Source organism: Gorilla gorilla, chromosome 17 (genome assembly GCF_029281585.2).
Source record: "Gorilla gorilla gorilla isolate KB3781 chromosome 17, NHGRI_mGorGor1-v2.1_pri, whole genome shotgun sequence".
Taxonomy (NCBI): domain Eukaryota; kingdom Metazoa; phylum Chordata; class Mammalia; order Primates; family Hominidae; genus Gorilla; species Gorilla gorilla.
In genome coordinates this window covers 36,969,629-36,997,466 of record NC_073241.2, presented here as the reverse complement: position 1 = coordinate 36,997,466, position 27,838 = coordinate 36,969,629, and the positions used below count along the sequence as shown (strand labels likewise).

The window sequence follows — 27,838 nt, the reverse complement described above, 5'->3', positions numbered from 1 at the left end:
TGAATGCACACGTGCATTTTATGATGTGAAACTGTCCCTGATGCAAAAATCAGGTGGGTTACTGCATCTGTGGTGATGGGGTGGGTCCATCTGCAATGTTTCTGAAAAAAGCATCATAAAGCAAGGTTGGTTTTGGGAAGGGTGCCTTTCTTTTCTATTTCTTATGTCACCAGCTGCTCCGTGTGTTTTCTGTCCCATTATGATTTTCCTGAGATGGCTCTTCACTCTGTCTCTGGGCCTCCTTGTGTTTAATTTATTTGTTTTTGAGACAGGGTCTCACTTTGTTGCCCAGGCTGGAGTGCAGTGGTGTGATCATAGCTCACTGCAGCCTCAAACTCCTGGGCTCAAGAGATCCTCCCGCCTCAGCTTCCTTAGCAGACAGGACTATAGGCGCGCACCACCACGTCCGGCTAATATTTTCTTTTTTATAGAGACAGGATCTTGCTATATTGCTCAGGCTTGTCTTGAACTTAAGCGATCCTCCCACCTTGGTCTCTCAAAGTGCTAGAATTCCAGGTGTGAGCTGCCGGACCCAGCCCCTTGTGTTTTAAATGGCTCTGCTTCCCAGGACCCAGCCACCAGCTGGAGTGAGTCCTGCTCCGCAGAAAGGCCAGAAGCCTGCGGCCAGGCTTCTCTTCAACTTTTGCCCAAACAAATTTCCCATCTTCCTTTACCTTAGAGAGTAAGAACACCGTAAAGATGAAGAATAAGCGCGCCTGCTTCCCTTCAGGGTTTTCCATCCTCCAGCCCCTCATGCAGTCCTGTCCTGGTGCAAGGGCGGTGCTGCCTGTCCCTTTTCAGGAGTTCCACCCACTCTGCCTCTTCTTGCTCTGCTTCTTAGGGGCCCATGGCTCACAGCCGTGTCTGGGACGTGTCATTCAGGAGGTGGTTTAGGGTTAGTGAGATCGGCAGCCCCAGAGGACCCTGCTGTTGGAAACCCATGTGTGGATGCCCCGATGCCTGGTGCCATAGGGTGTGGCATGTGAGGAGCTCAGCCAGTGCCTTCTCTTCTCTCCTCAGCGAGCGGCTGTGCTTGCTGGCTCTCCTCGGTGGCTTCCTCTTGAATGAACCTTTCTTCTGAAGGCTTGATTTCCTTCGGGGAGGCTTAGTGTTTCTGCTCAGCCTTCTTTCTTGGAGGCCTGGGCTTGATGTTGAGTTGTGTTTGGTGAGGTTATGGAAAAAGCCTGTGTTTACTAGAACAGAGGGAGGAGGCCTGGATGGGGCATCAGGTCTGTCTTTGTGCTGTAACCTGGAGCGGTTGATCTCTTGGCTGGACCTGGGGAGGGGTCGGCCAGTGAGCCCTCCAGTTCCCTGCTGGCCCCTACACAGGGGATGCTAAGCAGCAGGTCAGTGGCTATTTTCACAGCTAGAGAGTTAAAGTTATGCTGAAAGGAAGAGGTGAATTTGTTGCAGTTCTCTGCCTCGTGTCATGGAACTGCTGTTTTTAGTTTTTCTTGGCTTGGGTGTGAGAATCCTGCTGCCTGCGAGGCTAAGCATGAGGGAGAAAGCGTGGAGACGATGATCACGTTTGCTGAGTGATTGATGAAGAAGTGGGAATATATCATACAGTCCTGAATATAGATTTCAGGGGAGTGTGACAGGTTTCTGTAATGAATAAAGTTTTTCTTTTGTACTCTTTTAAGTAATTGTATTGATTTAAATATTTTCAAATATCACTTTTATTAAAAGTAGTCCTTTCGGAATGTAAAATAGACACAATGTTGGGTAGCAGGAACTGTGTATGTGTTGAATTATTATTTTCAACAGAGCTTAAAGTCTTGATTAAAATAGTTAAAAATCATCGGTTTAAAAATGGAGTATCTTAAAGAGCTGGGCATGGTGGTGTGCACATGTAGTCCTAGCTACTGGGGAGGCTGAGGCAGGAGGATAATTTGAGTCCAGGAGTTTGAGGCTGCAGTGAGCTATGGTTGTGCCTGTGAGCAGCCACTGCACTGTAGTCTGGATACCATAGCAAGACCCTGTTTCAAAAAAAAAAAAAAAAATCCAGAAGAAATTTTGAAACAGGTTGCCAGGAAATTGGATTGGCATTTTGTTTTAGAATTAGAGCCTGGTCTTTTGACCCATACAGGATTTGTCACTTTAGTTGGGAAGGAAAGATTTATTGATACTAATGGAAAATTAAAAATGAGTCACAAATTCTTACTTTGGAAATTCTCTTAGGGAGCTTTTTTGTTTTTAACCTTGAACTGTAGATAGCTAGATGCCAGAGAAGTGGCAAGGATATTTGACAAAAGTAATAACTACTGAGTGACATTTTAAGCACTGACTCAGGTTCACTGGTAAAATGAAATCAGTGCTGGAGAAGTTGTGCGTTCATTCTTTCGGGGTAGAACATGAAGCCAAATATCTTCAACCTATTTTGAAATTCAGAGCTGTGGGCTCTGCTCTGAAGGCTTGAATAAGTTCGGTTGCTGTGGCCTTTTTGTGACTAGACATTGGCAAATCCTAGTTCTATTACTTTGGCTCACTTAAAAAAATGTTAAAGCACAACAAGCTGACTGTAGTCAATAATAATTATATATTTTAAAATTGAAGAGTGTGATTGGATTGTTTGTAACTCAAAGGATAAATGCTTAACAGGATGGACACCCCATTCTGCATGATTTACTTATTTCATATTATATGCCTGTATCAAAACATCTCATGTACCCTGTAAATACATATACCTACTATGTGCACACAAAAATTAAGAATAAAAAAAAATGTGAAAGGCCTCCCATGTGCCACATACTCTGCAAAGTGTTAGGGATGCCAGGATGACGGGGATGTGGTTTTTGCCCACAAGGAGCTCAAAGTTGAGTAGGAGAATGAATTTCCACTTTTGGTAGATGAGGCAGGGCAGAGGCCTGCTCTAATGTACAGTTGTGTATGCGTTTAGTATATGCATATACGCTTTATATTATGTAACCCATATTTAATTACTAAGTTATTTTATTTATTTATTTATTTTGAGATAGGGTCTTACTCTGTCGCCCAAGCTGGAGTGCAGTGGGTCGATCTTGGCTCACTGCAACCTCAGCCTCTTGGATTCAAGTGGTTCTCATGCCTCAGCCTCCCGAGTAGCTGGAACTACAGGTGTGCACCACCACGCTCAGCTAATTTTTGTATTTCTTGGTAAACATGGGGTTTCACTGTGTTGGCCAGGCTGCTCTTGAATTCCTGGCATCCTGATCCACCCGCCTTGGCCTCACAAAATACGGGAATTACAGACATGAGCCACTGTACCTGGCCTAATTACTAAGTTACATTTATCAGTTTTCTGTTGCTGTGTAACAAATTATTATAAACTTAGGAGTTGAAAACAGTACTCATTTGTTATCTCACAGTTTCCATGGCTCCAAAGTCAGGCATGGCTTAGTTGGTTCTCTGGTCAGGCTGTAGTCAGGGTGTTGGCCAGGCTATGTTCCCATCTGCAGGTTTGAGTACGGAAGAATCCACCTCCAGGCTCATTCATGTTGCTGGCAGAATTCATTGACTTGTAACTGCAGGACTGATGTCCCTGTTCCCTTGCTGCTTGTCAGCTGGGGGCTGCTCTCAGGTCCTGGGGAGCCCCTGTAGTGCTTTGCCAAGTGGCCCCTCACAGGCCCCATCACGAGGTGGCAGCTTGCTTCTCCAAGCCAGCAAGGGAGTCTGTCACTCCCTCATTGCGGAGATGGGATCCTATGTAGGTCACCTGGTGTGGGGAGAAGCATTCTTTGCGGTATTCGGTTGGGTAGAAGCCAATCACAGCTTCCACCTACACTCAAGGGGAGGGAGTTGTACAGGGTGTAAGCAATTTGGGGAGTCACCTTAGAATTCTGCCCACCACAGTACCTTTCTGGTTATTTCATGGACTTCCGTTCCCAAGAAATCTGAGCGTTTGCGTCCTAGGAAGACTGGTGAGAGCAGCCCCAGTGGAGGAATAAAAACTAAGATCTGGAAAATCAGCAGTGGGTTGTTTTCATCTCTCGGCAGGCAGGAAACAGGAGGAGAAAGGAATGTCTGTAGGCTCCCAACACTGATGGGAAGGAGGTGTTTGGCTGGGGTAGAGCTCTGCAGGAATCTCCCAGGCTCCTCTAGCTAGGTGCAGCCGTGTTTTATCCGGCTGTCTTTACGTGGGCTGATCACTCAGGAGTGGCATATGGCAGGAGCACGCTTTGGGGTACGAGCCTCCTGGAGAATGAACTGCAGCACACAAGCCAGACAGATGGTGGCTTAGTCCCCCTTGGACAAGAGTGTGTCCTGCACACTGGAGGGCGGGGTGCCTGAGAGGCGCATGTGGTGTCTGAGGCCGAGCTTTGCTGAGTTCACCTGAAACTGCTTTGGAGCTCGAGGCGGTCACCCGAGGATACCCGGCGCTCCACCTGGGACGGTGCGATGCCCACAGAGCATGCTCACTCAGTTGGGATGGGGATGCCAGTGACAGGTTGTATGGAATGGACAAAATCTGAAGCACCAGCTGGGAGGACACTCTCCTAACAGGATGGTGGGCAGGTAAAGGCAGCCTTGCAGAGTCACGAACGTTACCATCCCAGCAGTGTCACTGCTAGAGGGCTTGCCTCTTCCATGAAATCAGACATGTATTTCAGCAGAGGAATCACTGGGGCCTGCCCGCCTTAGGTGGACCCATGTTGTCTTGAGACTGGATTGTCGTGAAAGAAGATGGTCTTTTCACAGCCTTTAGGGTGTGTATGAATTTTAAGAAGACCAGTCCAACAGGGATACTATCTGTTATTTGGCCTCTCATCAAAGAGGAGGCCTGTGCCTCTGCAGGAACAAGCGTGTGTCCTTTGACAGATGAGGACTCGGTGCCCCTGTGGCTGAGTGGAGGCAGAGGGGGATTTTGTCCCAGTTTGGTAATTCTGTGCTGTAATTCTTCTCTCTTCCTTCCCTTTATTACTTGATGCCTATTATTGCATTTTTATTGGATTCATTTTGATATTTATGCCTCTTCTCGTGACAGCCCTCAAATATTTAACCGTTTTTGAAACTTGAGAGGGGCACACACAAAAAGAAACAAATGGCTCACAGAAGTTCTTCATCTTTCTTTCTAGCAGTTCAAGCTCTACGTTCGTGACATCAAACCTCCTGTTGGGCCATTTCCGAGAACTCCCATCAGTTTCTGTATAGTGTAAAAGGTAAGTGGAACTACTTGTGACTGTTCTTTGTGATGATGTCTGGGAAGCAGAGCTTGTCGCGGCAGGAGCTGCTCTGCAATGGTGGACCTGTCTGGCTGCGTTTGTTTTGACAAGGGTGCGCCTCATTTGTGTGTTTCTTCTTTGGGGCTGGATGTTAATGGCTGGGGCTTGGGTATCTATTCACAGTAGAAGCTTGGGTGACACCTGTGTGTTTTCAGAGCCAGCCCTGGTGGGGGACAGTCAGTGGCAGAGCTGGGAGATGCCCAGAGCCCCCTACCTGGCATGCCAGCGTCAGCCTCTGGCCTCAGGATGCCCTGCTCTGCTCGAGACGCCATGTTTTCTCAGTTCATCTGTGATTTTAGTGATGCTTATTCTGTCTCATTGTCAGGCTTCACTTGATGTCAAAGAACATGAAGTGAAGAAATACATGAGAATTTTCAGGAAGGTAAGACATTCTATAAAATATAAGGTCCATTTTTTCCCTATATTTTTAATGTGCCTGGTGGTGGGACTCATTGCTTATGGGAAATCCCTTTCTAGAATGTAAGCCTTATGAGAGCAAGGACCTCGCTCTCTCCCGCTTGTCTCCCTTCCTTCCATTTATTTTTTCTTCAGGGCCTAGAACAGTGCCTGCAGTGTCAGGAGCTCGACAAAACTTTTGGCAAATGAAACAACTTGATGAGGAATCCCCCCTGAAGCTCTTGGAGCATAACCCAACCTTTTCCTTTCTGGTTGCTGTTGCCAGCAGAGGAGGCACCTGGAGAATCCAGGAGGATTTGCGGTGCTTCCTTGCTGAGGCACACAGACCCTGGGATGTAAATGGACGTTTTACAGTTGGGTGCAAAGCAGTATGCATGGCAGAGCAAACCACGCCTGGGTTCTATGTGGGGGCAGCTCCTCCACTGCTGAGCTCGTGTGTTTCTCTCCTCTCTCCTGAGTGAATTTCATGCCCATTCGATTGGCTCTCGGGAAGCTGGGGTGGAAAGAGCTCACGGGGAACACCCAGACCGCACGCCTCGTGGATGTTCAGTGACTGACTAAATGCTTGTTATTCACACGATCCCTTTATTAACCTGACAGAACAGCACGGTGTTTGAAAATCGCTGCTCTTCGCTGGCTTGGTGGGTGTGGAGGAACTGTTTGTCTTCCATCGTTTGGCACACCCACCGCCAGCTTGAAGTGGGCAGCGGCAGCGCCTCTCTACCAGGGCTGACAAAAGCGTGGGCGCAGTTTCATTTCTCTTTTATTGTCTCAAATACAGTTGCCATTGAATTGACCCACCAAAAACTAGCACTGTCTTCAAGTAGAATTTTACTAGGTAGCGGAACACACCACTGGACTATGCCCCCGAAGACTGAAACTTGAGTTACAACATTTCAGCAAAAGTAAAAAGAATTCTTGCAAATGACATAAGTATCTGATTTTCCCCCTTATGTGGGGTTACCTCACTCATCAATTAGTTTAAGCAACTTTCAAAGTTGGTAATGGAAAACTTTGTCTTGACTCTACTGGTATATGTGGATTTTAAATTAAATACAGAGCTACGTTGCTTCTCCTGAAAATCAGAGCGGCTAAAGAAGAAATCACTCTCTGCAGAACTGCATGGTGCTTCATCGTCATGGGTAATTTTCAAGCACAGACTTAGATTGCGAGGCGTCGTAGGAACTTTCACACCTCTAAAATAGGTTCTTACAGCTGACTGTCCTGGAATTTATATTTGCTCTGTTACTTGCAAAATTTTGTCCCTTAAGCAGCTCACAGCTGGACTGTGAGACATCCCTAAGAGCTGATAAAATGGACAGGTGGTATTGCCTTCTTCTGCTTTCTGTCTGCTTGCCTGGGAGGGCCCAAGGAGGCCTAGAGCTTTGCGTTAACTGCAGGATGTGCCTGTCTCCTTGTACAGTGGATTTATTTGGACTTGGTTTTAAAATGCAGCCTGGTCCCCGTGTTTAGGTTGTTATTAAATGCACTTTTGAGTTTTTCCCTCCTCGATGAATCTGAAAACATATGCCCTTGCCATATTGCATTTGTGTGGGGAACTCAGAAGCCACAGACCTTGGGTTGAGTTCTGGCGTGGTAACTTTCATTCACTTTGTTACCTTGGCAAGTCTTAACCCTCTGTGAGTCTCAGCTTTTCTCATCTTTAAATGGGATAATATTTATCTCATGGAATTACTTTGAAGATGCCTAATTCAGCATTCCATGCACAGTCGTCACTCAACAACATGTTGGCTGTTATTTTCCACCCTAATGCTGGCTTTCTGCTGTGATCTGTGTGCTGGGGGGATTGGAGGAAAATAGCAGAGGTCCTGCTCTCTCTGTCCTCTTTCAGGACTACGGAAGTTTGCTAAGGAATTTCACACGGCATCCTGCTGGAGCGTGTGGGGGAGTGCTGCTGACGTGATTAAGCACAAAGCCACTGGGGTGTGGGCAAAGAAATCGTTAATTCAGGCTCCCTGCACCATTCCCTGACCTCCGCATAAGACAATGCAGCCTCAGACTGAGATCTGGCTGGCTGTCAGCACAGACTGGAAAGGTGCAGCTGGAGAAAACTCCACCTCTCTTTTGGTTTTCTTCTTGGTCCTTAAGGGATCTGAAGGCACCGGTGCAGACCAGGGACCATGCGGATGTCTTCCAGTGTGAGACCAGTGGTCCCTGTGGGGAGACACACTGGAACAATGAAAAAATAACCTTAGACCCAGGCAATGCATCCCGACCTGAACTTCTATCTTTGCTCAATTTAAACTTTTTAAGGTAAAATCAAAGAGGACCAATAGTACTGGGAGAAGCAATCATTACCTTTGAATATAGGTCCCTGCTGTCTACACTGGTAAATAGAGTCCTGCTTATTTTCACCAGATGTGTGTATAAAGTGGTCTTTGGCACCATGCAATAAAACAGATTAACTCGTGAAAATGTTATCAAACAAAAAGAATTGGAATCCCAGCACTTTGAGAGGCTAAGGCAGGAGTATCGCTTGAGCACAGAAATTTGAAACCAGCCTGGGCAACATAATGAGACCTCAGCTCTACTAAAAAATCAAAAAAATTATCTGGGCCTGGTAGCTCATGCCTGTGGTCCCAGCTACTCAGGAGGCTGAGGCAGGAGGATCACTTGAGCCTGGGAGTTTGAGGCTGCAGTGAGCTATGATCATGCCACTGCACTCTAGCCTGGGCAGGACAGCGAGATCCTGTCTCCAATCCCGCCCCCCACCCCCCTCAAAACAAAAACAAAAACAAAAAATACCCACAAAAGACAATTGGAGTTGTTATGTGAATGACCATCTAATGCTGGGGGCTTCTAATTTGAGGAGGACTGAAACTCAGCCTTGAAGGTGGTTCCTGCAGGGGGTGCCCCGAGGTTTCCCACCTGCGTGGGCAGTGGGGAAGCTGTGGGTCAGAGCCTCTGCTGGCCTTTCAGGTTGCTGTCAGGGAAGTGACACCAAGGTGGCCAGTGCTGGGATCCTGGGAGGGATCCCAGGTTTGGGGGTTCTATTCAGGGGTCTCCCTTGGCTTCTGAAAGAGTTTCTGAGATATTCAGCCTTATTTGGGACCCCTCTCTGTGTCTCCCATGTCTCCTCTTACCTCCTGTCTCCTCCCGGACCTCTGTCTACCCAGCATCAGGGGACTGGAGTCTGAAGCTCCATCTCACCATTGTCCCCGATTCTTCAACTTTAGGGTTGTATTAGTCTGGATTCATGCTGCTGATAAAGATATATCCGAGACTGGGAAGAAAAGGAGGTTTAATTGGACCTAACAGTTTCGCATGGCTGGGGAGGCCTCAGAATCATGACGGGAGGCGAAAGGCACTTCTTACATGGTGGCAGCAAGAGAGAATAAGGAAGAAGCAAAAGCAGAAACCCTTGATAAACCCATCATATCTCATGAGACTTATTCACTATCATGAGAATAGTATGGGAAACACTGGCCCCCATGATTCAACTACCTTCCCCTGGGTCCCTCCCATAACACGTGGGAATTCTGGGAGATACAAGTCAAGTTGAGATTTGGGTGGGGACACAGCCAAACTCTATCATCCTGCCCCTGCCCCCTCCAAATCTCACATCCCCACATTTCAAAACCAATCTTGCCTTCCCAATAGTCCCCCAAAGTCTTAACTCATTTCAGCATTAACCCAGAAGTCCACGGTCCAAAGTCTCATTTTAGGTAAGGTAAGTCCCTTCTGCCTGTGAGCCTGTAAAATCAAAAGCAAGCTAGTTACTTCCTAGTTACAATAAGGGTACAGGTATTGGGTAAATACAGCTGTTACAAATGGGAGAAATTGGCCAAAACAAAGGGGCTACAGGGCCTATGCAAGTCCAAAATCCAGAGAGGCAGTCAGATTTTAAAGCTTCAAAATGATCTCCTTTGATTCCAGGTCTCACATCTGCGTCACACTGATGCAAGAGGTGGCTTCCTGTGGCCTTGGGCAGCTCCACCCCTGTGGCTTTGCAGGGTACAGCCTTCCTCCTGGCTGCTTGCACATGCTGGCATTGAGTGTCTGTGTCTTTTCCAGGCACACGGTACAGGCTATCTGTGGATCTACCATTCTGGGGTCTGGAGGATGGTGGCCCTCTTCTCCCAGCTCCACTAGGCCATGCCCCAGTAGGGACTCTGTGTGGGGGCTCCTACCCCCCATTTCCCTTCTGCACTACCCTAGCAGAGGTTCTCCATGAGGGCCCCGCCCCTGCAGCAAACTTTTGCCTGGGCATCTAGGCATTTCCATACATCTTCTGAAATCTAGACAGAGGTTCCCAAACCTCAATTCTTGACTTCTGTGTACCCGCAGGCTCAACACCATGTGGAAGCTGCCAAGGCTTGGGGCTTCCACCCTCTGAAGTCACAGCCTGAACTATATTTTGGCCCTTTTCAGCCACTTCTGATGCTGGGACACAGGGCACCAAGTCCCTAGGTTGCATACAGCATGGGGACCCTGGGCCCAGCCCACAAAACCACTTTTTCTTTCTGTGCCTCTGGGCCTGTGATGGGAGGGGCTGCTGTGAAGGTCTCTGACAAGGCCTGGAGACATTTTCCCCATGATCTTGGAGATTAACATTAGGCTTCTTGCTATTTATGCACATTTCTGCAGCCAGCTTGAATTTCTCCTCAGAAAATGGGTTTTTCTTTTCTATTGCATAGTCAGCCTGCAATTTTTCCAAACTTTTATGCTCTGCTTCCCTTATAAAACTGAATGCCTTTAACAGCACCCAAGTCACCTTTGGATGCTTTGCTGCTTAGAAATTTCTTCCACCAGATACCCTAAATCATCTCTTTCAAGTTCAAAGTTCCACAGATCTTTAGGGCAGGGGCAAAATGTTGCCAGTCTCTTTGCTAAAACATAGCAAGAGTCAGTTTTGCTCCAGTTCCCAACAAGTTCCTCATCTCCGTCTGAGACCACCTCAGCCTGGATTTTATTGTCCTTATTGCTATCAGCATTTTGGGCAAAGCCATTTAACAAGTCTCTAGGAAGTTTCAAACTTTCCCACATTTTCCTGTCTTCTTCTGAGCCCTTCAAACTGATCTGATTTCTGTCTGTTACCCAGTTCCAAAATCGCTTTCACATTTTCGAGTATCTTTTCAGCAATGCTCCACTCTACTGATACCAATTTACTGTGTTAGACCATATTCACCCTGCTGATAAAGACATACCCGAGACTGGGAAGAAAATAGGTTTAATTGGACTTACAGTTCCACATGGCTGGGGAGGCCTCAGAATCATGGCTGAGGGCAAAAGGCACTTCTTACATGGCGGCAGCAAGAGAGAATGAGGAAGAAGCAAAAGCAGAAACAAACCTATCAGATCTCGTGAGACTAATTCACTATCACGAGAATGGCACAGGAAAGGCCTCATAATTCAATTACCTTCCCCTGGGTCCCTCCCACGATATGTGGGAATTCTGGGAGATACAATTCAAGTTGAGATTTGGGTGGCGACACAGCCAAACCAAATCAAGGGTTAAGAGTGGCATTGAGAAAATCAGAAATGCAGCAAGGGCATCAGGGATGCCGAATGCCCTTGTTTATAGTTTGGATTAGAGAATGCCAGCCCACAGGAGGAAAGTCCCGTGGTGGGAACACCACTTTCAGAGGTGGGAAAGAGAAACTTGCCACCTCTGCCACTTCTGCCCGTGGCCTGAGACCTGGGCCTTGTCTCCGCCTGCTTGTTGGATTCTGTCTTCTGTGATTAGAGTTTATTAGTTTCTCATCAAGCAGACCTGTGAAGTCATATGGGATAAATACTTCGACGCTTTGCTTTAAACTCAAATGCGCTAGCAGCTCCGTCAGTTCATGCCTAGCACAGCATTGTCAAACTGCTAAAAAGCTAGCAAATTTTCCACCTAAAATTTTGTGGGGGAGGCCAGGGTGGGGGATGTGGGGAAAAGATGTAAAAATAAACCCTTAGATTCTGGGTTGCTTGGTGGCGTGTGTATTTTTCCGTGGTGCGGGAGGTTAGAAATAGCATTGCTTTTTATGGGATTCTCAGCAGCAGCTTGAAAATTTGGCTTTGAGGGTTTGGTCTCCCTGTGTGGGTGAGGTGAGTCCTCTGGTGCGGTTTGGGGGGCAGTGCACCCTGGCACCTCCCTGTCCGTTTTCCGCCTTCCTGCCCCTGCTTGAGGCCACCCGGATGAACTGTGCTCGAGTGTGAAACACGCTTTGCCAAGGTCAGGTTCCTGAGATGACTCGCCCGTGGCAGCTGGTGCCAGTGTTAACAGACTGCATCGCAGCAGTCCCTATAAGTCACATCAGTGCATCTGTGAGGGCAGTCGCAGGGAGGGGCGTCCTTTGGGGATGTGGCATGTCGGACGGGCTGTGCCTCTCAAGCCGACGTGAGACGACCTCCCCTTGACGTCCTGACATTGGTGGGGGGCGTGGGCCGCCCTTTCAAAGAGAGTCCTGAGGGATTCTTGAAATTTGTTATATAGTTCTTACAAATGGAGGGAGGTTGCAGCGTCCCTCTCAAGTGCAGTACAGAAGGGAAATGTGAAGGAGACGGGCACTGGGACAGTGTTTGTAAGCCCCAGGGGCCCAGGGGCATCTGTAAATTCCTTGAAATGTTGCCAGTTCCTGGGGAGAATGCCAGGGCTTTGATAGGATTCTCAGGAGGGTTTTGACCTCCAGAAAGGGTTAAGAGCGCTTGCAGTGGAGCACAAGGTGTGTGGTTCATTTGGCTTGGGGCAGTCACTTCAGTGATGGTCAGATTGGAGGTGTCATGAGTGGGCAGAGGGTGACATGGACAGGCTTGCCGAGGACAGTCAGGGGACAGGATTCTGTTGTCAATTGTGTAACTTAACATGGGGGCCATTGGAGGTGTCTGCTGGGCTTTTCCTTTGTAGGCTTTCTTCTTGAACTTCATATAATATTTTAAAGTTGGCGTGCTTCCTGCAGGAGGCTTCGTGGCGATGCTGGGTTAGCTTAGTGAGCTCAGTGCTTGGGAGAGGGTTCCGCTGTGCACAAGGGGTCTGGGGTCTGTCTGCTTAGCCTGAAACTTTAACAGTTTCCCTCTTTTTCTCCTGGGATCTGGTTTGCTGGGGCTGTCCACATTTTTCCATGTCTTTCTTGAAACTCGGGGTTTGTGGTAGGGAAGTCAAGGCTGCACCCTTGTTAGAGAATGGTGGGGGAAACTCAAGCCAGCCCTTCAACTCAGCTTTCACAGCACACTGTTAACTTTGTTTCTCAAACTTTTTGTCCCTTAAAAAAAAAAAAAACTATGGTAAGATATACATAATGTGGAGAAGTTGGAACCCTTGTGTGTTGCTGGAAAAAATATAAAATGGTTCAGCTGCTATGGAAACAGTATATTTTAACCATTTTTAAGCGTACAGTTCTGTGGCATTAAGTACATTCACGTTGTGCAACCATCACCACCATCCATTTCCAGAACTCTCTCCATTTTCCCAAACCAAAACTGTGTACCCATTAAACATTAACTCTGCATTCCCTCTCCCTCCAGCTGCTGACACCCATGGTTCTACTTTCCGTCTCTGTGATTTTGACTGCTCTACATACCTCATAAGTGGAATCATGCAGTATTTGTCCCTTTGTGTCTAGTGTATTTCACTTAGCGTAAAGTCTTCAGGGTTCACACACATTGGAGCCTGTCTCAGAATCTCCTTCCATTTTAAAGCTGACTCATATTATGTTGTCCTTGGAACAGGAAGACGAGAGCTAGAGATACAGTTGGAAAAGAAAGTTAGGGCCAAACTATAGAGTTTTGTTATTTATTTATTTTTAGAGACAGGGTCTTGCTTTGCCACCCAGGCTGGAGTGCAGTGGCACAATCATAGCTCACTGCAGCCTCAACTTACTGGTTCAAGCAATCTTCCTGCCTCAGCCTCCTGAGTAGTTGGGAATACAGGTGTGTGTCACCATGCCCAGCTAACTTTTAAAATGTTTTGTAGAGATGAGGTCTCACTATGTTGCCTGGGCTGGCCTCGACCTCCTGGCGCCATGAGGTTTTGAATGCTCTGCATAGATTATCCCATACGATGTGGGAACCACTGCACTTTTCAGAGGAGACAGTGTCATTAGATGCGTGTTTAGGAAGCTGAGTCTGGTGGCCAAGGGTGGGAGTCAGTGGAGAAGGAGACGGAAGCTGAGAGGGCCAGCCAGGAAGGACAGTGAGGAGCTGTCCCTGGCCTGGGGGACAGGGCCTGAGCTGAAGCAGCAGCTATGGAGAAGAGGCCTGGGGTGGAGGGATCCGTGCGCCGATTGTGTTGGTAGCTGGAATGTGCAGGGCAGGTGGGGCAGAAGGTGGATTGCAGAGTGACTTTTGGGCTTCAGTCTTGGGTAAAGAGAAGGTGGTCTGAGCGGAGACAGCAGCCTAGGAGGTGGCGCTCACTCCGAGTGGAGAGCCTGGACTAGCCCGTGTGGCTGGACGCGTCTGGAGGGCAAATGTGGGGAAATGACCGGAGATTGGCTAGAAAGCAGTCAGGCTGGGAGAAGTCACCACACACAGAGACTTGGTGTCACCCACAACAGCACGATCCCCACCAGGACGTAGAGGAAATAAGAAAGCAGCCCTCTGGAGAGCAGGAGAAGTCTGCGAATATCTTAGTATATCTTTCTATGAAATACTGTCCCATAAAGTACAGAAAGATACACTCAGATGTCTTGATCTTGGTGCTGTAATGACATTTATTATAGTATAATCAGGATGATCTGTTCTGTTATCAAGTTTTTGTTTGTTTTTCATGATTTTTCAAAAAACAGTTGTTAACACTTTTTAACGTTTAGCCCAGGTAGGAGGATCACTGAAGGCCATGAGTTTAAACAGTAAGGTTGAAATGAGTTTGCCTTCTGTATCTCTTGAGTTGTATCTGATAAAGAGAAACTACCTGGTACTTCCCTTTGGAGAGTGGGTGCAGGGTGGGGACATCCTTTGGATAAGTAATTGGCTGGTGACTACGACAGCGCCACCCTATGGTGTGGGCTTCTGTACCCTTCTCCACTGTCTGCCCTCAGGTTATGGGGCGGGGCAGGGGGTGCCCAAATTCTTACTCCTACACTCTCCTGATTTCACATTGAACTTAGTGTGGATGGATGGAGAGAGAAACACTTATTATGAGGACTGGATTTAGTCCCAGTTGAAACCTGGTAATCAAATATTTATTTCAGAGAAAATGCAAGTAATTAATATAAGCTTCCTACAATTTAGAATAATTAATGGAAGACTGACTAGAAAATACTGACATTGGTTCAATACAGAGAAAAATGTTAAAAACCTTATCTCACAAGAGGCAAAGACATTAAGGCAAAATGTACCTGCATAACTAGTTTTAATTTAGTAATTTGGGTGTTTAGGTATTTTTAGAAAATCTCATATAAATGTAGAAGCCATCAGATAAATGACCAGATGCTACTATTATCCTCTCCAAAGTGATCACTCTATTCCGTGAAGAAGGTGGAATGGGAACAATTACCAATTTGTATTCCTTTCATATTTCAAACTGAGGATTTACTTCTGTAGTAATCCTAATTGTAATATTTGGGTGGTGGTTTTAATCAGTAAAATGTCTGGCAGTTTTATAATCCTCTAGATAAATGTGAGTTGAATGTAATGCAGAATGAAATAGGCAAATGTCCCAACCTCAACTTCAGGTGAATAAAGGAAAATGATATCCTTTTAGCCACCTTCCATTAGCTTAGCCAAAACTACACTGATAAAGGTCTCTTCCCTATCTGTTTAAAGGACACGTGTATTGAAACTGAAAGATTAGTTTAGCTATCCATATTAGAGTTGTTTATATTAAAATTGTGTCCAATTTATAGTACAGAAAAATTTAGTTGATAATAGGACCAGATACACAACTTTGGCTATTTCAAGTTAAAATATTGCTGAAAAATACAATTTCAACAATCTAAAAATAATCTGTAAAGGTGTTAGCGCAATATATAGTGACTATGAAAGAAAAGCCATGCAGAAGTCACTCTGCAAGGTGAGTCACGGGGCCACAGTAGCAGCCCCGCAGACTGTGGTCACTCTGCAAGGTGAGTCACGGGCCACGGTAGCAGCCCCGCAGACCGTGGTCACTCTGCAAGGTGAGTCACGGGGCCACGGTAGCAGCCCTGCAGACCATGGCACTTGACCGCACCTTCTGCACTGTGATGACACCCGCAAAGCATGAGGACCTCCTGATATGACTGTCCTACTTAGAAGCACTTAAAACACCACCTAGAAGAGAAATGAACAAGCACAGAGCTTTGGCAGGAGAACTTAGGCACTGTGGAAACAGCCTCATCCAAGCCCCAAGCCTTCAGGCATTTTGACATCTGGGGACTTTTAGAAACACCAGTCAGGCCTCATAAGGAGCTGGGACTCTGTTCCTATTTGCAACAATTCAGAAGGCTCCACTGCATGGTATTTTCCACATGGCTGTAAGGGTCCCAGCACTAGAGCTGTTTAGCAGTTGTTTTGAATATGCTGTTGTGTCAGTCTTCTGAGTTCTAAAAGTAAAATTGTTCAGTTCCAGCACACATAATTGTTTAGTTCCTAGGGACTTAAGTCACATCATATTCACTTTCTCATTTGTCTCATTGCATAGGTGTATAAACTGAGGAAATGAGAGATTACATGAGGCCTAGACTATTTGTGGTGACTAACAGTGTTAAAGGGAGTAAAAAGCATTTTGTAGACTGCAGGACATTGAACTGTTCAAGGATTCATAAGTGTGTAAATATAAGTAGAATTTAGTACTATATGGCCAGTTACTTGACTAATCACTTAACACGAAATCTTCAGGAGTGTCATCTGTCTTTAATTTACAGTTGAACAAAAACACCGACTCCATCTTTTGGGAGCTTCAGTGAAGAAAGCATAAATAAGACTGTGATGAAGTTTGCTAGTTGGCCACTGTCATACTTTGCAAAGTAAAAGAGAGATGAGTCATTGCTAAAATTGTGGGGCCGTCTGTCTCTATGCTCAGCCACAGACCCAGCTGTGTCCAGTCCTGAGCCATTGGGACTGCCGTGGAGAGATGGGAAGTGGAGAGAACACCTGGGTTGCAGAATGCCAGATGTAAATTCCTTCTTGCTGAAGTTGGGTGCTTGAGCTTCTAGAGGTGAAGAGTTGTCTTCAAGAATAGGCTTCCTCCTACATGAAGAATAATCTCACCATATCTCAGCCTTCCTCGTGATATTGGGGGCTCCTGGAAGAGGTTCAGCAGCCTCTAGGAGAACCATGGGAACATTCTGGATGTTCCGTTCAGGACAGCAGATTCCTGCCCTTCCCATACCCTGTTGGGGAGTTTTACTGTGTGGGCAGACGTGGTGGGCTCAGTAACTGTGTGGGGCTGTACCCTGTGGGGAGACCTCAGTCCTCCCATCTGAGCACAGCTGGAGGAGCCGGCAGGGCCTGGATAGTTGGTGCCTCCCCTTTGCTGATGGGGCACCCATTCTTCCCCCTGGTTATTGTCAAACTAGATGATTCTGTTTCCCCATAATTCTCAGGGTCCTCAGTGCCTTGATCCTTGAAGAGGAAGAGGGGCTGGGGATTCCTTCCTGTCCCTGGTTTTCCATAGAGAAGTATCAGTTAACCCTTTACATACCTAAAATGTTTGGCTTGCAGACAGTTTCAGAGTTTGTAGCAGCCTCCTGTCCATTAATCGTTGTTTATATCTTAAGCATTCTCCAACTATCAATATATCTTAACTTATTCTGGGTAAAATGATCCTGAACCATAGAACCCTAAATTATGCACTTTTTGCTTGGCTGGAAGAATTGTTAGCTATTGAAAGTTTCCACTAATTTGCTTTCTTCATTTGCTTGTTTTTCTTTCTTTATTCTTCAGACAGGTATTCTTAAAAAAAAAAAAAAAAAGATCTGCGTTTGTTTTAGGCATTTTTTGGCACCTGCTTCTTGTACATGTAAAAAATTAGGGTATCTTAAAAGAGTTTTGTTGTTTACCTTCCGACCTGTGAGCTACTCCTGATTTGTGGATTTAGTGAGATATAAAACTAAAGTAGAAGTAAGGTGCTAGTGGATTCTCAGAAGTTAGATTATACCAGAAGAACAGAAACACCTTTTATCCATTAATTTAAATCACAGTTCATTTATACCAGACTTTGCCTCTAAGATCATTGGCCTATAAGAATATCTGAGGGTGCAGTCTACATAAGGACCACACTTTCAACCCCAGTGAACAGACCTGGAGGCCCTGCTCTGCACCGTGGCTTCCTGAGAGAAAGGCAGCTCTGCCCAGGGGCCCAGTCAGCCCTTCTTTTGTGACACATGGGGATTTTAATTTCCTGGGGCTAACTAAACTCTGAAGTATTTTCTCAGTTTATGATCAATAACAAAACTAAATAAACCTAAAACAGGCTGTTTACCAAGTCTGGATGGAGTTTGGGCCTCTGAGTCACAGCACAGTATCTGCTCAGGAGCGTGTCTGAAGAGTGGCACACACATCCACGCCGCCTCTCCTTCCCCAGCCGGTCTGTTTGCTGACGTCTTTACACCTCTCCAACTGAGGCTCAATCTGTTGTGCTCCAGAAAACAAAATGACAAATGACATAATCAGCAACAAAGCCCTCTGCCACCAACAGAGGTGTTGGAAGGCAAAAGCAATTGTTAGTTTGGAAGCTCATTCACTCATTCACTTATTTATTCAATACATAGTTATTGTGTATTTGCTGAAGGAAACTATAAAATGTTGGCCCTGGCAAAAGCCTTGGACAAATCAAATTGTACACTTGCAGAGGGTGAGGTGCAGATGGCTGTGATGATCGGGCTGTGGTTGCAGAACGTGTAGCTTGAGTTGCGGGGACCTGGCCGGGTCCCTGGGTGTCTGGAGCGCCTCTCACCTCCTCACAGGCACAGCTCTTCCTTCCCCCACAGTAGGCTCTGCAGGCTGGCCCGTCTGAATCCCAGCTGAGTTACCCCAAAGCCACAACTAGATCTGAAGACTCTCAGGAACAATGAGGGTCTCATCAGTATAAGTGTGATCGATCTTTAAAAACTCCTGAATTTTAACGAAGCAATGTTTCTGAGGAATTAAAATGTGCCATTTCATGACCAATGTAATTTTCTCTTGCATTCTTGAGCATACAATTTTTCTTGAAGATTGTGCTTTTTTATGCTTAAGATTGACTGGGTATACCAAGCAGAGGTCCCAGCACGGGGCGTTTTCCATTTACCAGGAAAATATGGCCCTGAAATCTGTTGGGCTGACTGCTTGGTTACTTTTTGAGCCAATTTGATGAAATTTTGGAAGATGTCCCAGTGAAACAAAGTTTTCCCTTCTAGGCTACCAGACAGAAGTTGGGTGTTTTTAGTGTAGTCTGTCCGCATGCATTTGCTGTGTGCCCTTCAGAGGCGCAGCTGGGGTCAGTGAAGCACTGTGGGATTCAGAAGTTCCCTGGCCTCTAGGAGCTTGCCAGCTGTCTGGCTGTGGGGTGGATGGAGATAATGGTAGAGCATGTCTGCAGGCCAGATTACTCTCCTCATTCACTGGCTTGGGTGCTTCAGTGGCACGTGGCAAACAGCAGCACTGGGTGCACCTTGCTGTGCTCATAGACTGTCTGTGGGTGGGCTGCTGGCACAATGCCTGGGCGTGCCCTGGGCATATTTGTGGCCCTGTGATCCGCGCTCTGTTCCTGTCACTTTCTCCCACTAATTCAGATGGTTATGTGGCTTGAAATGATGGCAGGTCAGGAACATTAGAGTTATAAAATATTTTTGGCATTTAGAAACATTCTAGACATTCTCCCATCCGTAGGCTGTGGGTTAGCCCTTACAATATCCCATGAAGTGAAACATCTCCAGTACGTTTTGAGAAAGGAGAGAGGATGCCATTGGGGTGGGCTTTCTCAGGCCCAGTTCTACTCCTGAATATATCATGGAAATGTTGAAAACCTTTACAAATCATGCCTCTAGGTGCAGAAATTGAAGCATAAGGGAGCCCTAGGAGGGACTGAATACCATGAGGCGTGGAAAGATCTTTCTTGGTTTCTGCTTTCTTCACTTAGCAGCACAGTGTTTTCTGGTTATTGCATGGAGGATTTATTTTGCAATTAATGAGGCAGCAGTAGGTGGCCTTCTACTTTGTGGGAGATCAACACTCCTGATACAAGTTTTTCATTGGCGATCCCGTTACTGAATTGCCTCAATAATTCCAGGGCACAAAGGCCACTGGAGAGAGATCTAGGAGTTTTCCAACCTCGGGGATGCCTGGAAATGAGACGATGACGGAGGCCATGCGGATTCCACCAGTTCAGCGAGTTCAGCGCTAGGTCTTGGAGAGAATGCCCTGGAGGCAGGCGAGCTTTGGTTCTAGGGCTCGAGCACCACGTCCCGGGAATGCTGTGAACCTTCACTGCTGACATCTTAACTTAAAAGGTGGATGCATGCTGAAAACACAAACTTGAAATCACTGGTTGAGCTCTTGGCTACATTACAGTTTTTGACAGTCTTTGAAGCATTGAAATGTGTAATTTGGTTTTATGTCTTTCCTATGGCCTGTGGTCAATTTTTGGAAAACTCACCCTTTTCTAGACGTATTCATTTAGTCCTGGGTGGGGTAAAAGGAGAGGAGACAATATTCCAGGTTGCTGCTGTGACGTTTTGCCACATAGACGACCTGTAGCCAATCTCCTGTGTGAGTGTGTGTGTTTGTGTGCTTTCTCTAAATCAGCAGTATTTGACTGTGATTATTTTATGGCTTTTGTTTCCCCTCTACCATCTCTGAACAGATACCGAAATTATTGAATTAAGGATAGATGCATGGAGCAAACACCTCCTCATGTAGAAGTTATGCAAACCTATGCAAACCCCATACAAATGAGCTGGCCAGGCCAGTGTCTAGTTGGGCAAAAATATCGGAAATATTGTGCACACCAGCCTGTCATTGCTGTCACAGAAGGAGAGCAACAAGGAGAAGGGTTATCTCTGGTGCATTTCTGGATTAAATCATAACTTTAGAATACTTTTCTCTTTTACAAAGTCTGACTGTCTCTCTAAGTAAGACATCTTGGATAAATGTCCCTTTCCCTCTCCATGTTTCCGCATTGCATGTTAATTTTCAGGTGGCAGTTTTATCTCATTAGTCATTGTCACTTCCACTGATCACCCCTTTGAAGCCACATGTAAACTTTACTTTTAAACTTTCTAAAAATGCGGCCTTCCCCCCTTGCTTTAGGTTCCAGAAAACCCTTTGTTCCTGGCACTGTCCAACCTTAGGGATCACATAGGAGTCAGGCTCACAGGCTTCTGGGGCCAGAGGAGCACTTTAATACCAGGTCAGCAGTCACTCAGTTGTTTCTGAGGTTGGAATAGCAGATTTGTCTTAGTGGTTCTCCTTTTAAACCCTTTTATGCCGGAGGTTGCAATTTTTTGAATTGCAGACATGTGTGAAAAATCAGACCTTGGCAATGACCTTGAGCAGTAGGATATAAATAACTCCCACATGCTTAGCGTTCCAATAATGGAACACTGTGCATAAATGGGTTAATTAACCTCTGGTGATTTAAGTTTAACTCTGTAAAGTAAGCTGAGAAGTGTGCATGGGAAGTGCAGTTTCTGTCCACGATGAAAGGGCTGAAGGTGGTCCAGGTGGCTGCTCTTGGCAGCACTTGAGGGCTGGGGGCATGTCAGACAGACGGCCCAGCTGGTGTGCGGAAGCGTTGACCAAGATAACGGCCCCTTCTCCACAAGGCTTAATCACTCGACCTGAATGCATGGCAAGGCATTTTTGTCATCAGAAGGATGAGGTCTGTGGTGGCTTAAAATGTAGCTGTTATAGAAGAGTGAGTTACTTCTTTTCTTTAGAACAGAAAGAGACCAAAGCTATCTCATAGAACTAAAACCCCTCAATGACAAGTGAGGAAGTAGATGTGAAAGGTCACGTGACCTCCTGAGGTCCCAGCCTTCCTAGGTGGTGGAGCTGTAGAGAGGGCTCTTCACTGCTGCCTGGCCCATCTGGGGTGGCCTGTGCTCGGGGACACAGGCGGATGAGGAGGATGTTGTGGAGCCCACTGAAAATGAGAGTCTTAATGGTCACTAGGAAAATTCCGGTTGCAGACTTTTTACATCACACTTGATATTAGGACAGCCTACCTACTTGTTGGAGTGTCACAGCCTGATATGTAAAATAGTAAAAAAAAAAAAAAGTTGTCTTTTTAGCTTGTTTTTTATGTGGAATAGCTGAGATACTGTATTCTTGATGGACAGGAACATGAATTCTGTCATTAGAAAATGCTCAGGAAAAGGGAGTGCACTGGGGACCGGCTGGTCTGATTTTAGGCATATGCACAAGCACTTTGTAGTATCAAGCGCAATAAAGGTCATGCGTTGGATTCATAGGTAAACCCTTCTTGCCCTGAAAGAAGCGAATTGTGGAATCTCTGTTTCAGGCTGAGGAATTGGACCAACAGCATTCCTAAGGGGGAAGTTGCTTCAGCAAATATGGCAGCAGTAGGGAGACCCCATTTTGGCATCTGGACATTGTAGAAACTCAAGATACTTTCTGTCTTGCTTGGAATTTCCCCTCACACAGGGCTTACCCTCCACACACCAACATGCATATTCTTGCATGACATGCTCACATCCTGGAAAGCTGAGCTGGACCTTGTGGCTGGGAAGGCCTCAAAGCTGATTATGTTGTAGGGTTTCTTCTGTAGAAGCATCTGCTAATCAGCTGCACGTGTGGGGTCACACTGTGCCCGAGCCCAGGCAATACCAGTGGCTCCTGTGTGTGGAAGCCTGGCGTGGGTGCAGGGCTTCTTCACCATCTCCCTGCAAAGTCAGCTGCATCGTGCATGTCACCTGGACTTACTAATAACATCAAACATATCTTCCCTATCCAGTGGCTTGTACACAAAGTTAAATCTGTAGAAGAAGCAGAATGTGTTTTAAAGAATCACCTGGCACCCTGAAATGTTAAGCATTGTATACTGACTGAGCTATGATGGTGGTAGTCTGGTGACTCCCAAGGGGGAAAAGTAACTTTGTGTGGTTTTTCAGGGAATACATATTCTTGAATACCTGCAAGAAATAGCATAGCTGCTGTGGCTTAAATATACATGCTCCTATGAGGCTATAAGCCTTCTCTAGTAGAAATAAACTATCATGTATATATTTTGATATCTGTGCTTTTAATGTTTGTACAAAAAGAATTGTATTTGGGGTTTTGTGTGTGAGACTGAGGACTGTGTGCTGACGAAGGCAGAATTTGTAAAGTTGGAGCTTTGGGACTCCCAAGTACCCTGGAAGATCACTGGCTCCCCTCTCATACTGTGCAAAGAGAAGACCTGAGGCTGCGAGGTGGGGTGCCTTGCCCAGGACCCCACCGGCAGCCCAGGGTGGAGGCAGGAGCAGAACCAGCGCTCTTGCCTCTTCCATCAAGGGCTCCTGCGCCTGGCGGGCATCTCTCGTGCATCCCTCCAGCGCGGTTTCACGAGTGCTGTGCCCAGAAGCCAGGAGGCATGACCTGTCATGTTAGAGCAGGAACAGAGTGCCGTAGATGACTTCTGCTTCGCAAGAGGCGACCGCCAAATCAGACCGGGCTGTGATTCTTCTGTATAAGCTTGTGAGAAGTTTTAGGGTCCTCTGTCAGGATAGGCTGAGTTATATGAATCTGCTAGGGCTGTCCTAACAAAGTACCACAGACCGGGTGACTTAAATGACAGAAATGTATTTTCTGTCAGGTCTGGAGGCTCTAAATCCAAGATCAAGATGCTGTCAGGGTTGGCTTCTGGTCAGGCCTGTCTTCCGGGCTCAGAGACGGCCACCATGTCCCTGGGTCCTCATGTGGCCTCTTCTCTGGGCACACATGAGGGGCCTTTTCCTTTTCCAGTAAGGACACCAGCCCCGTCAGATTAGGGACTCACCCTAGGACTTCTCTTAACCTTTTTTTTTTTTTTTTAGAAAGAACTCTTAGGCTCAAGCAATCCTCCTGCCTCAGCCTTTCAAAGTCCTGGGATTACAGGCATGAGCCACAGAACCTGGCCATAAACAGCCTTTTATTATTTAATTTAAAGCATTTTAAAATAATAAAAACAAGAAAATTTAGAAACAAAGAAAAGAGCAGAAGCCATCCATGCTGCCAGTATTTTCACACAACCACATTTTCCTTTGTGTGCATTTCTTTTCAGCCTTTAAAAATTGTTTTAAGACCTGCTTTCCACAAGGTCATGACCACACAGCTGTGTGAGGAGGCCGTGAGCTTTGAGGGCAGGCTGACCAGGGTGGGTTTCTGGAGCCACCATGGACTCGTTATGTGCCCTGGGCAGTCAGTTCACCTGTCTGCACCCAGGTTCTTTGTGTAGCGAGGGGATTCCTTCCCCGCCAGCGGGTTCTCGTGGGTTTGTGGGAGATGGTGTTCATGAGAGCGCCCGGCCTTTCATGGTGCACCGTTCACCACCTCCTCTTCTCACCTGGGTACTTGTTTTTATTTTGCTTCGTGTTCCGAGAGGAAATCACTGCCCTCTTTGATAAGAGAAGGCCTCTGTCCCCGAGGATGTTTGCCGAGCAGGGATCGGGGCTAAGCCACTCTGGGTACTAAGGGGCCTCTGCATTTTGGAAGGGACTTTGCCACTGAGGCCCGAGGTGGGGATCATAGCACCGTTTGGTGTTTTCTGGCCAGTAGAGTCACACGGCCCTTTCTCTGTTGCTCTGTGGTGCACCTGTGGGTGCTGGGACCACTTAACCCTCATTACCTACCAGAGCTGCTGGCCAGCACAGGCACTTTCTGGAAGGGGAGCACCTGTTCCAGTCATCAAAACACTGTCTCCTGAATCCAAAGTCATGATGTTGGTGCCCAAATTTAAAGTTTAATGTTGGGCCCAGTGCAGTGGCTCATGCCTGTAATCCCAGCACTTTGGGGGGCTGAGGTGGGAGGATGGCTTGAAGCCAGGTGTCCAAGACCAGCTTGGGCAACATAATGAGACCCTGTCTCTACAAAAAAGTTTTTAAAGAAATTAGCTGGGCATGGTGGCATGCACCTGTACTCCCAGCTGCTTGGGAGGCCGAGACAGGAGGATCATTTCAGCCCAGGAGGTTGAGGCTGCAGTGAACTATGATCCCACCACTGCACTCCAGCTAGGGTGACAGAGTGAGACCCTGTCTCTAAAACAAAAAATAATAATAAGTCCAGTGTTGAAGTCCCTACCAGGCCCATCGGTGGTATCTAAGATGCTGGACAGGCCTTGCTTTGATGGCTCAGGTGCTAAGGCATGTGGCTGGGGCCAGGATTTGGACTGAAGCTGAAAGTGGAGGCTGGGCCCTCTCTTAGTTATAGATGCTAACCAGGAAGATGCATGGGGCATGCAGCAGGCAGAGCCTGGGTAAGACATGGACATGGCCTGACATGGGGACACCCTAGGGGGACAGGCCTGCCACAGTGATGGGTAAGCCAGATGATTACTGAGAGGCAGCCTCCCTGCTGCTGTTGAGGGGCAGGGCTCTGGTTCCAGGGTGCAATGGTGCACAAGCTGGGGGTGGGGATCAGTGTTTAGAGACCTTGGAGATTCCTGGCATCTATCACTAGGAAGCTAGCATTATGGTCCTGGTAGGAATCCTGGGGCTGGAGGCCTGCCTGGAGCTTAAATGGAAATGCACGATTATGGAGCTGCTGTGGGCATGGTGATGTTGCTGCTCCGGGCATGGTGATGGAGCTGCTCTAGGCACAGTGGTGGAGCTGCTCTGGGCACAGTGATGGAGCTGCTGTGGACATGGCGATGTTGCTGCTTCAGGCGTGGTGATGGAGCTGCTCTGGGCATGGTGATGGAGCTGCTCCAGGTATGGTGATGGAGCTGCTCCGGGCACGGTGATTTTGCTGCTCTGGGCACGGTGATGGAGATGCTCCAGGCACGGTGATGGAGCTGCTCTGGGCACGGTGATGGAGCTGCTCTGGGCACGGTGATGGAGCTGCTCTGGGCATGGTGATGTTGCTGCTCTGGGCATGGTGATGGAGCTGCTCTGGGCATGGTGATGGAGCTGCTCTGGGCATGGTGATGGAGCTGCTTTGTGCATGGTGATGGAGCTGCTGTGGGCATGGTGATGTTGCTGCTTTGGGCATGGTGATGGAGCTGCTCTGGGCACAGCTCCTTGGGGGTCACTTGATGCGGACAGGACGTGCTGCGGGGCCACTGGCCTGTGGCAGTCTGGTTGAAGTCCATCCTGCCTCAACTTGGGATTGCTCTGAGACATCCGTGGGCCTTGCCACACTCTGGGAAAGCAGGCGTCCATACGTCATGCATAGTCTGACCATGTGGGCTTGTCCAAAATTACTCCATTCTTGAAATTCTGGGGGAGCATCCACAGGCTACCTTCATCACTGCCTCTGACGTTCTGAAAGGGAGTGCTTAACTTAGAGTCATTACTTTACGTAGCATGTAGGCATTTAAGGGACATTTGTATTATAACAAAAAAAGGAAGAGGTGTTGATGTCCTTGGAAAAGTGACTATCATTTCTATAAATTCGTGCCCAGTTAGTGTGAGATCGGAGCACCCTTCCCTGCCAGGGGCTTGCTTACACTGTGCTGGATGGTGGACGGGGTGACTGTAGCTCCATGCTGGCGAGACCCTCTTTCTGAAATAGACACATTTTAATAAAAGTAGTGGAGTTTCTCAAGCATGTAGTGTGCCTGTTTGATATCTTAAAGCAAAAGCATTTAAAAATCTTTGTTTAGCGGTTTGGTTTTGAACATGCGCCCTTTCCTTGTCTCATCACAAGGTGGGTAGCATCCATCCTCTGCCTTACACCTCCCCACCTTAGAGGAAGAAAAGCCTGAGCAACTGGCTGCAGGGGCCAGACACCTATGGAACTGGGACAAGAGCACTCGTGAGCCCTGGGTTTGAGACTAAAGCCCTCTGTGACACAGCCTTTTATTTTTAGTGGGAAGACCAGGCTGGTGTGACACTTAAAAGTGAATTTCAGGACTGGGTGTGGCAACTCACACCTGTAATTCCAGCATTTTGGGAGGTCGAGGCAGGAGGATCACTTGAGCTCAGGAGTTTGAGACCAGCCTGGACAACACAGCAAGACCCCATCTATAAAAAAAAAATAGAAATTTAGTCAGGTGTAGTGGTGCACAGCTGTAATCCAGGCTACTCAGGAGGCTGAAGCAGGAGGACCACTTGAGCCTGGGAGGTTGAGGCTGCAGTGAGCTGTGATCATGCCACCTACCCTCCAGCCTGGGCAATAGAGCAAGACCCTGTCTCTTAAAAAAAAAAGGTAAATTTCAGGAAGCAGATTTGTGACTTCTACGTGGCTGCTGGTGGTGATGTCTGCATTGGTGGTGGCGGGTGTTTTAGGGTCCTCATGTCTGGAGGATATTTTTCCCCACACTGAAGGCAGCCCACCTGTGTTCCCCTGGTGCCTGCACACATCAGCCTCTCATGGCTCAGTTCCTGGCTTTGTGTGAACACAGAGACAATGTGTTTGATTTGGGAACAGCTGGTCACAGCCCATGTGGCTCTGCCCCATGCTTCACACATCTTGGTTCCTGCAAATTCCATGCCCCAGCCCTGGCTTCCGGTTCCTGCTTGTCTCTGGAGAGCCGTGGTTCCAGGACCAGCAGGTGCCTCCTTACAGTTGGAGCCTGTCCAGGCACAGCAGAGAGCCAGGCCCGCAGAGGCGGCCGGCAGCCTCTTCCCACTCTCCTGCCCACCCGGCGCCTGTGCTCTGCCTCAGCCACAAGGCTACCTCACCAGGCAGAACAGATGGCAGTGGTGAGGGCTGGAGCCCTCTGCAGGGCCTGGGAACTAGAGGGCAGGTTCTGTTCTGATGGCCTTTTTTCCCAAGGACGTGACATTCGCGGGGTCAGCCATGACTGCTGCCCCAAGGGAGGCCTGCAATAAGGCACCCGGTGCCAGCATGGAGCCCCATTGTCCTCTCTCTTCCTCCTGGGCCTGTCCCGGTAGAGATGCCCGGAACCCTCTCCTTCTCCTGGCTTATTTCGGGGTGGGTGTGTGAGAATTGGCTGTGAGTTGAGTGACAGCAGGATGAAGGAATTTGGCATCTTTAGTTCATCTTTCTATGATCAGCCCCTACACCCAAGAATTTCTTGGTGGCATTCACACTAAGAAGTGTCAGAGTGGGCAGAGGGAATGCATTGGGTTGTATTTCAGTGAGGGGTCTAGGCTGCTGAGGATTTCTCTCTGGAGGCCTCCATCTGGTCTTGCATTTCTGAGACTGAACAGACACCTCTCATGATCAGAGATGGGGTGTGGGAAGGAAGGAAGGGTGGTGAACTGGGAGCCGGTAGC

At 47.4% G+C, this 27,838-nt stretch overlaps 1 protein-coding gene across 14 annotated transcripts in view; it reads left to right on the top strand.

The window, feature by feature from the left end:
- Nucleotides 1-27,838, top strand: part of LDLRAD4 (low density lipoprotein receptor class A domain containing 4) — a 434,322-nt gene that overhangs the window by 55,186 nt on the left and 351,298 nt on the right. For 9 of the 14 annotated variants that reach the window (XM_055368377.2, XM_019014004.4, XM_055368378.2 and 6 more), the window contains exon 2: nucleotides 5,055-5,138. The gene's annotated coding sequence lies outside the window, so the exon portion shown is untranslated. Of the gene's footprint in view, nucleotides 1-5,054; nucleotides 5,139-5,526; nucleotides 5,584-27,838 lie in introns of all 14 variants that reach the window. The other 5 variants (XM_019014006.4, XM_055368379.2, XM_055368373.2 and 2 more) reach the window with 2 other exon arrangements.